The following is a 7506-nucleotide window of genomic DNA, read 5'->3' as shown; positions in this document are numbered from 1 at the left end:
TATGGGGGGGGGGGGTCTTATATATAGGGCATTAGCACTGTTTCTCTTAAAAGAAAGAGGTTTAAGAAAGAAGATGAGAGAATTGTGAGAAGAAGAAAGAAGAGAAATGAGATTGTGTCCGAATGATGTAAGGTGTGTGGGATGGTTGTTAGAAAATAAGGGGGGGGGGGTGGAAAGTGGGGAGGAAGCATGAAAAATGGAGTGTGTGATCCAGTTGTAGAGGTTTAATGAGGGATGGGGGTGGGCAGATCTGGGGAAGAGTAGGGTTGAGAGGAAGAGGGGGAAAAGAGGGGGGGGTGGTAAAGGGAGAGGGAATAGTTTTTAAAAGGAATGATTCAGTGTTGGGACAGAGAAGAGATGAGGGGAATAAATGCATTGAAAATTGGAATGTTGCGGTACAATCGCTATGTATGTTGGTATAGATGTCTTTGTTGTATGAGATGTTCCAAGTTCAAGTCTGTAGTGTTGTGATACAAAAGAAGACAGTGACATTGTCATGATGAATTGTATTGAAATATCTGGGTAGTAACCCCTCAGAGTTTAGTAAAATTAGGGGTAAATTATGGTGGAGTAATTTGTGCTTATTGTACCAAAGAAAAAGAAAAGACAGAAAAAAGTCCACAGTTTATAAACACTTCTCTAGAAAAAATCAAATAAATAAAAACGAAGACAATACAAAACAATTTTTAGTGACATTTTAGCCAATGCTTTAGCATTGTGATAAATCTTGCTATACAATCAGAGTTTCTTCCAGTCTACCAACCCCCGAACGAGATGGAATTTATATAGTAAACATACACTTTTACTAGTGTCCGCCCCCCCCCCCCCCCCCCGTAATGTAGACCGCCTCCCCCCACCCGTAAATATCAAGTGCCCCCCCCCCCCCCGGAGAAAAACGTCTGGAAGAAACACTGCACACAATGACCACAGCATCACAAGACACGAACAATTATAACTCAAGTGCACCTGTACTAAAATACACCGTTATTCGAGCACTTCAAAACACTAACGTTTTAACACTCGAATACTGCAAATATACAATACTTCAAGACTCGAACGTTCCAATATTAGAACACTACAAGACTGCAATACCTCAAGACTCGAACGTTCCAATATTAGAACACTGCAAAACTACAAAACTTCACGACTAAAACGCTTCAAGTTTCGAACAAACCAAAATTTCAATGCATCTCACCTGCTCACCCTTCTTCGACTCCCCCCCCCCACCCCTTCCATCGTACGGTAAAATTTACCCCCGTTATGTAGTTCCTCTTGACGTCATGACAAGACCACGTGGTTATTATCTTAACGCCGGATCGCTCAGGGATGTGTTGTTTCTCATCCAATCGTGTACTCACCATCTCGCGCCTGCACGCGGAGTCTGGTGGACATGCAACATATGGCTAGTCTAGCATATGGGCTGTCGGGGTACCGTCGGGCAGGGGGGGGGGGGGGGTAGAGCCGGGATACGGCCGGCCTGTTGGGCTAGAGCCGGCAAGTCGGGGTAGAGCCGGCAAGTCGGAGTGGGGGGGGGGGGGGAAAGGGCCGGCATGTTGGTCTAGAGCCGGCATGTCGGGGTAGAGCCGTGATAGAGCCGGCATGTCGGTAAAGCCGGCATATCGGGGTAGAGCCGGGGGTAGAGCCGGCATGTCGGGGTAGAGCCGGGGGTAGAGCCGACATGTCGGGGTAGAGCCGACATGTCGGGGTAGAGCCGGGGGTAGAGCCGGCATGTCGGTGTAGAGCCGGGGGTAGAGCCGACATGTCGGGGTAGAGCCGGGGGTAGAGCCGGCATGTCGGGGTAGAGCCGGGGGTAGAGCCGGCATGTCGGGGTAGAGCCGTCATGTCGGGGTAGAGCCGGCATGTCGGGGTAGAGCCGGGGGTAGAGCCGGCATGTCGGGGGTAGAGCCGTCATGTCGGGGTAGAGCCGGCATGTCGGGGTAGAGCCGGGGGTAGAGCCGGCATGTCGGGGTAGAGCCGGGGGTAGAGCCGGCATGTCGGGGTAGAGCCGGGGGTAGAGCCGGCATGTCGGGGTAGAGCCGTCATGTCGGGGTAGAGCCGGCATGTCGGGGTAGAGCCGGGGGTAGAGCCGACATGTCGGGGTAGAGCCGTCATGTCGGGGTAGAGCCGGCATGACGGGGTAGAGCCGGGGGTAGAGCCGGCATGTCGGAGTAAAGCCGTCATGTCGGGGTAGAGCCGGGGGTAGAGCCGACATGTCGGGGTAGAGCCGTCATGTCGGGGTAGAGCCGGCATGTCGGGGTAGAGCCGGGGGTAGAGCCGGCATGTCGGGGTAGAGCCGTCATGTCGGGGTAGAGCCGGCATGTCGGGGTAGAGCCGGGGGTAGAGCCGGCATGTCGGGGTAGAGCCGTCATGTCGGGGTAGAGCCGGCATGTCGGGGTAGAGCCGGGGGTAGAGCCGACATTTCGGGGTAGAGCCGTCATGTCGGGGTAGAGCCGGCATGTCGGGGTAGAGCCGGGGGTAGAGCCGGCATGTCGGAGTAGAGCCGTCATGTCGGGGTAGAGCCGGGGGTAGAGCCGGGGGTAGAGCCGGCATGTCGGGGTAGAGCCGGGGGTAGAGCCGACATGTCGGGGTAGAGCCGGGGGTAGAGCCGGCATGTCGGGGTAGAGCCGGGGGTAGAGCCGACATGTCGGGGTAGAGCCGGGGGTAGAGCCGGCATGTCGGGGTAGAGCCGGGGGTAGAGCCGGCATGTCGGGGTAGAGCCGGCATGTCGGGGTAGAGCCGGGGGTAGAGCCGGCATGTCGGGGTATAGCCGTCATGTCGGGGTAGAGCCGGCATGTCGGGGTAGAGCCGGGGGTAGAGCCGGCATGTCGGGGTAGAGCCGGCATGTCGGGGTAGAGCCGTCATGTCGGGGTAGAGCCGGCATGTCGGGGTAGAGCCGTCATGTCGGGGTAGAGCCGACATGTCGGGGTAGAGCCGGGGGTAGAGCCGGCATGTCGGGGTAGAGCCGGCATGTCGGGGTAGAGCCGTCATGTCGGGGTAGAGCCGGCATGTCGGGGTAGAGCCGTCATGTCGGGGTAGAGCCGGCATGTCGGGGTAGAGCCGGGGGTAGAGCCGGCATGTCGGGGTAGAGCCGTCATGTCGGGGTAGAGCCGGCATGTCGGGGTAGAGCCGGGGGTAGAGCCGACATTTCGGGGTAGAGCCGTCATGTCGGGGTAGAGCCGGCATGTCGGGGTAGAGCCGGGGGTAGAGCCGGCATGTCGGAGTAGAGCCGTCATGTCGGGGTAGAGCCGGGGGTAGAGCCGGGGGTAGAGCCGGCATGTCGGGGTAGAGCCGGGGGTAGAGCCGACATGTCGGGGTAGAGCCGGGGGTAGAGCCGGCATGTCGGGGTAGAGCCGGGGGTAGAGCCGGCATGTCGGGGTAGAGCCGGGGGTAGAGCCGACATGTCGGGGTAGAGCCGGGGGTAGAGCCGGCATGTCGGGGTAGAGCCGGGGGTAGAGCCGACATGTCGGGGTAGAGCCGGGGGTAGAGCCGGCATGTCGGGGTAGAGCCGGGGGTAGAGCCGGCATGTCGGGGTAGAGCCGGCATGTCGGGGTAGAGCCGGGGGTAGAGCCGGCATGTCGGGGTATAGCCGGGGGTAGAGCCGGGGGTAGAGCCGGCATGTCGGGGTAGAGCCGGGGGTAGAGCCGACATGTCGGGGTAGAGCCGGGGGTAGAGCCGGCATGTCGGGGTAGAGCCGGCATGTCGGGGTAGAGCCGGCATGTCGGGGTAGAGCCGGGGGTAGAGCCGGCATGTCGGGGTAGAGCCGGCATGTCGGGGTAGAGCCGGCATGTCGGGGTAGAGCCGGGGGTAGAGCCGGCATGTCGGGGTAGAGCCGTCATGTCGGGGTAGAGCCGGCATGTCGGGGTAGAGCCGGGGGTAGAGCCGGCATGTCGGGGTAGAGCCGGCATGTCGGGGTAGAGCCGTCATGTCGGGGTAGAGCCGGCATGTCGGGGTAGAGCCGTCATGTCGGGGTAGAGCCGACATGTCGGGGTAGAGCCGTCATGTCGGGGTAGAGCCGGGGGTAGAGCCGGCATGTCGGGGTAGAGCCGTCATGTCGGGGTAGAGCCGTCATGTCGGGGTAGAGCCGGGGGTAGAGCCGACATGTCGGGGTAGAGCCGGGGGTAGAGCCGGCATGTCGGGGTAGAGCCGTCATGTCGGGGTAGAGCCGGGGGTAGAGCCGGCATGTCGGGGTAGAGCCGGCATGTCGGGGTAGAGCCGGCATGTCGGGGTAGAGCCGGCATGTCGGGGTAGAGCCGGGGGTAGAGCCGGCATGTCGGGGTAGAGCCGGCATGTCGGGGTAGAGCCGGCATGTCGGGGTAGAGCCGGGGGTAGAGCCGGCATGTCGGGGTAGAGCCGTCATGTCGGGGTAGAGCCGGCATGTCGGGGTAGAGCCGGGGGTAGAGCCGGCATGTCGGGGTAGAGCCGGCATGTCGGGGTAGAGCCGTCATGTCGGGGTAGAGCCGTCATGTCGGGGTAGAGCCGGGGGTAGAGCCGACATGTCGGGGTAGAGCCGGGGGTAGAGCCGACATGTCGGGGTAGAGCCGGGGGTAGAGCCGGCATGTCGGGGTAGAGCCGGGGGTAGAGCCGGCATGTCGGGGTAGAGCCGTCATGTCGGGGTAGAGCCGTCATGTCGGGGTAGAGCCGGGGGTAGAGCCGACATGTCGGGGTAGAGCCGGGGGTAGAGCCGACATGTCGGGGTAGAGCCGGCATGTCGGGGTAGAGCCGGGGGTAGAGCCGGCATGTCGGGGTAGAGCCGGCATGTCGGGGTAGAGCCGGCATGTCGGGGTAGAGCCGGGGGTAGAGCCGGCATGTCGGGGTAGAGCCGGCATGTCGGGGTAGAGCCGTCATGTCGGGGTAGAGCCGTCATGTCGGGGTAGAGCCGGGGGTAGAGCCGACATGTCGGGGTAGAGCCGGGGGTAGAGCCGACATGTCGGGGTAGAGCCGGGGGTAGAGCCGACATGTCGGGGTAGAGCCGGGGGTAGAGCCGGCATGTCGGGGTAGAGCCGGGGGTAGAGCCGGCATGTCGGGGTAGAGCCGGCATGTCGGGGTAGAGCCGGCATGTCGGGGTAGAGCCGTCATGTCGGGGTAGAGCCGTCATGTCGGGGTAGAGCCGGGGGTAGAGCCGACATGTCGGGGTAGAGCCGGGGGTAGAGCCGTCATGTCGGGGTAGAGCCGGGGGTAGAGCCGGCATGTCGGGGTAGAGCCGGGGGTAGAGCCGACATGTCGGGGTAGAGCCGGCATGTCGGGGTAGAGCCGGCATGTCGGGGTAGAGCCGGCATGTCGGGGTAGAGCCGTCATGTCGGGGTAGAGCCGTCATGTCGGGGTAGAGCCGGGGGTAGAGCCGGCATGTCGGGGTAGAGCCGTCATGTCGGGGTAGAGCCGTCATGTCGGGGTAGAGCCGGGGGTAGAGCCGACATGTCGGGGTAGAGCCGGCATGTCGGGGTAGAGCCGGCATGTCGGGGTAGAGCCGGGGGTAGAGCCGGCATGTCGGGGTAGAGCCGTCATGTCGGGGTAGAGCCGTCATGTCGGGGTAGAGCCGGGGGTAGAGCCGACATGTCGGGGTAGAGCCGGCATGTCGGGGTAGAGCCGGCATGTCGGGGTAGAGCCGGCATGTCGGGGTAGAGCCGGGGGTAGAGCCGGCATTTCGGGGTAGAGCCGTCATGTCGGGGTAGAGCCGGCATGTCGGGGTAGAGCCGTCATGTCGGGGTAGAGCCGTCATGTCGGGGTAGAGCCGGGGGTAGAGCCGACATGTCGGGGTAGAGCCGGGGGTAGAGCCGACATGTCGGGGTAGAGCCGGGGGTAGAGCCGGCATGTCGGGGTAGAGCCGGGGGTAGAGCCGACATGTCGGGGTAGAGCCGGCATGTCGGGGTAGAGCCGGCATGTCGGGGTAGAGCCGGCATGTCGGGGTAGAGCCGTCATGTCGGGGTAGAGCCGTCATGTCGGGGTAGAGCCGTCATGTCGGGGTAGAGCCGACATGTCGGGGTAGAGCCGTCATGTCGGGGTAGAGCCGGGGGTAGAGCCGGCATGTCGGGGTAGAGCCGGCATGTCGGGGTAGAGCCGTCATGTCGGGGTAGAGCCGGCATGTCGGGGTAGAGCCGGGGGTAGAGCCGACATGTCGGGGTAGAGCCGGGGGTAGAGCCGACATGTCGGGGTAGAGCCGTCATGTCGGGGTAGAGCCGGCATGTCGGGGTAGAGCCGGCATGTCGGGGTAGAGCCGGCATGTCGGGGTAGAGCCGGCATGTCGGGGTAGAGCCGGCATGTCGGGGTAGAGCCGTCATGTCGGGGTAGAGCCGGCATGTCGGGGTAGAGCCGACATGTCGGGGTAGAGCCGTCATGTCGGGGTAGAGCCGGCATGTCGGGGTAGAGCCGGCATGTCGGGGTAGAGCCGGCATGTCGGGGTAGAGCCGGCATGTCGGGGTAGAGCCGTCATGTCGGGGTAGAGCCGTCATGTCGGGGTAGAGCCGGCATGTCGGGGTAGAGCCGGCATGTCGGGGTAGAGCCGGCATGTCGGGGTAGAGCCGGCATGTCGGGGTAGAGCCGGCATGTCGGGGTAGAGCCGACATGTCGGGGTAGAGCCGTCATTTCGGGGTAGAGCCGGCATGTCGGGGTAGAGCCGGCATGTCGGGGTAGAGCCGGCATGTCGGGGTAGAGCCGGCATGTCGGGGTAGAGCCGTCATGTCGGGGTAGAGCCGGCATGTCGGGGTAGAGCCGGCATGTCGGGGTAGAGCCGGCATGTCGGGGTAGAGCCGGGGGTAGAGCCGGCATGTCGGGGTAGAGCCGGCATGTCGGGGTAGAGCCGGCATGTCGGGGTAGAGCCGGGGGTAGAGCCGGCATGTCGGGGTAGAGCCGGCATGTCGGGGTAGAGCCGGCATGTCGGGGTAGAGCCGGCATGTCGGGGTAGAGCCGGCATGTCGGGGTAGAGCCGGCATGTCGGGGTAGAGCCGTCATGTCGGGGTAGAGCCGTCATGTCGGGGTAGAGCCGGGGGTAGAGCCGGCATGTCGGGGTAGAGCCGTCATGTCGGGGTAGAGCCGTCATGTCGGGGTAGAGCCGGGGGTAGAGCCGGCATGTCGGGGTAGAGCCGGCATGTCGGGGTAGAGCCGGCATGTCGGGGTAGAGCCGGCATGTCGGGGTAGAGCCGTCATGTCGGGGTAGAGCCGGCATGTCGGGGTAGAGCCGGCATGTCGGGGTAGAGCCGTCATGTCGGGGTAGAGCCGGCATGTCGGGGTAGAGCCGGGGGTAGAGCCGACATGTCGGGGTAGAGCCGGGGGTAGAGCCGACATGTCGGGGTAGAGCCGGGGGTAGAGCCGGCATGTCGGGGTAGAGCCGGCATGTCGGGGTAGAGCCGGCATGTCGGGGTAGAGCCGGGGGTAGAGCCGGCATGTCGGGGTAGAGCCGGCATGTCGGGGTAGAGCCGGCATGTCGGGGTAGAGCCGGCATGGGGTAGAGCCGGCCTTTCGGGGTAGAGCCGGGGTAGAGCCGGCCTGTCGGGGTAGAGCTGGGCCGATAGG

This window comes from Physella acuta, unplaced genomic scaffold, assembly GCF_028476545.2.
Source record: "Physella acuta isolate Inbredline_101_S28 unplaced genomic scaffold, ASM2847654v3 ptg002124l, whole genome shotgun sequence".
In the NCBI taxonomy this organism is placed as follows: Eukaryota; Metazoa; Mollusca; class Gastropoda; family Physidae; genus Physella; species Physella acuta.
Note: the sequence above shows the minus strand (reverse complement) of the source record.